The following is a 2,500-nucleotide window of genomic DNA, read 5'->3' as shown; positions in this document are numbered from 1 at the left end:
CGGGCTGGCCCCTGCAGCGCCTAGCCTCTCCCACGCGGGGGGCAGGCCAGAACGCGGGGGGCCAGGGCCCGAAGGCAGCCCCCCCGCGGGCGAGAGAGCAAGCCAGCAGGGGCTGTCGCCTGCCGCGGCCAGCGACGTCGGGCTGGCCCCTGCCGCGGCCAGCGATGTCGGGCTGTCGCCTGCCGCGGCCAGCGACGTCGGGCTGGCCCCTGCAGCGCCTAGCCTCTCCCACGCAGGGGGCAGGCCAGAACGCGGGGGGCCAGGGCCCGAAGGCAGCCCCCCCGCGGGCGAGAGAGCAAGCCAGCAGGGGCTGTCCGCGCGTCGCGCAGCGCGGCATGGCTGCGGGGGCCGCGCGCGCGCGCCCAAGCGCCCATGGGCCCCCAAGGGCCCCAGGCCCTCAGGCCCCAGCGCCCCAGCGCCCAGCGCGGGCGGGCGCGCGCGCGCGTGTGGTCTTTGAGGGGCGCCGGCCTGGTGGCTCCCTAAAGAGCAATAAGTGTCATTGCAGCTCTGGCAGGGGGAGACACTACTAGGTCCCAGCTGTCACCCCCCCTCTAAAAAATTCATTTCTTGGTATTTTGAGCTGAAATTTTGCACAGAGGTTGGCAAAAATCCAATCCACCTTCATTAATTTTCCCAGAATTTTTCGAGGTCGGGAAGTATTTGTTTTAATTTTCCTACCATTAGAAATCGAGTAAATCCGCAAAACTAGGAACCGGCCCGGAATGACCCCAAATTCAGTGGGCAGCCTCATAAAAATATGGCTGATTTTACTGGATTGGTTTCATGTGGAAAGCACGACGTTTTCTTGTAGGAATGCGGGAACCCCGGCAGCTCGCCTGCCGCGGCCAGCGACGTCGGGGACGCTGGCCTGCGCTGTCGAGCCCGCGAGGGCTGTCTCCGCGGCAGGCCCCCCCTGAACGGGGCACGACAGGCCACCGCGCTGGCTCGTCCAGCGTCGACAGTCCCTCGTCCAGGTTTCAGATCGCGCCAAGTCGAACCCATGACCTGCTCAAGCCATCGTGCGCTGCCGAATTCGCATCTGCGTGTAGGCTGCCATTCCACGCGGCAGCCCCTGTTTTCGTCAGCGTGCCCCCCTGACGAATTTTCCTGCCTGGCCCAGTCCAGCGTCCAGCCCCTGTTCGTCGAAAAATCTGCGCTGCCGATTTTCCACGCGGCAGCCCCTCTTTTCGTCAGCGTGCCCCCCTGACGAATTTTCCTGCCTGGCCCGGCCGGTCCAGCATCCAGCCCCTGTTCGTCGAAAAATCTGCGCTGCCGATTTTCCACGCGGCAGCCCCTCTTTTCGTCAGCGTGCCCCCCTGACGAATGTTCGTCGAAAAATCTGCGCTGCCGATTTTCCACGCGGCAGCCCCTCTTTTCGTCAGCGTGCCCCCCTGACGAATGTTCGTCGAAAAATCTGCGCTGCCGATTTTCCACGCGGCAGCCCCTCTTTTCGTCAGCGTGCCCCCCTGACGAATTTTCCTGCCTGGCCCGGCCGGTCCAGCCCCTGTTCGTCGAAAAATCTGCGCTGCCGATTTTCCACGCGGCAGCCCCTCTTTTCGTCAGCGTGCCCCCCTGACGAATGTTCGTCGAAAAATCTGCGCTGCCGATTTTCCACGCGGCAGCCCCTCTTTTCGTCAGCGTGCCCCCCTGACGAATTTTCCTGCCTGGCCCGGCCGGTCCAGCCCCTGTTCGTCGAAAAATCTGCGCTGCCGATTTTCCACGCGGCAGCCCCTCTTTTCGTCAGCGTGCCCCCCTGACGAATTTTCCTGCCTGGCCCGGCCGGTCCAGCCCCTGTTCGTCGAAAAATCTGCGCTGCCGATTTTCCACGCGGCAGCCCCTCTTTTCGTCAGCGTGCCCCCCTGACGAATTTTCCTGCCTGGCCCGGCCGGTCCAGCCCCTGTTCGTCGAAAAATCTGCGCTGCCGATTTTCCACTCCGCAGCCCCTCTTTTCGTCAGCGTGCCCCCCTGACGAATTTTCCTGCCTGGCCCGGCCGGTCCAGCCCCTGTTCGTCGAAAAATCTGCGCTGCCGATTTTCCCCGACGAACCTGCAGCTGCACAAATCCGCGCTGCCACTGCCCCATTGTCTGGACCAACAGTCTTTTCCATCAAGCCCTGGACTATAAATCGTCCAGACTCATCGCCAGCACCCGCTGCCGATTCTGCCGACTTTGCCGATTTCGTCGGCGCTGCCGATTCCAACACTGCACCCACCGTGTCTAAACCAGCGCTGTTTCGTCAGCGTGTCCCCTTGACGTATTTCCCTGCCTGGCCTGGACAGTCCATCTTCCAGCCCATGTTCATCGAAAAATCTGCGCTGCCGATTTCCCCGACGAACCTGCAGCTGCACAAATCTGCGCTGCCGATTTCCCCCCCTGTCGGCATGGCTGCCGCTGCCCCGATGTCCAGACCAACAGTCTTTTTTGTCGACTTTGCCGATTTTGTCCGCGCTGCCGATTCCAACACTACCCCCTGCATCCAAACCAGCATTGTTTCGTCAGC

The sequence above is a fragment of the Populus nigra genome, chromosome 2, assembly GCF_951802175.1.
Source record: "Populus nigra chromosome 2, ddPopNigr1.1, whole genome shotgun sequence".
NCBI lineage: Eukaryota > Viridiplantae > Streptophyta > Magnoliopsida > Malpighiales > Salicaceae > Populus > Populus nigra.
Note: the sequence above shows the minus strand (reverse complement) of the source record.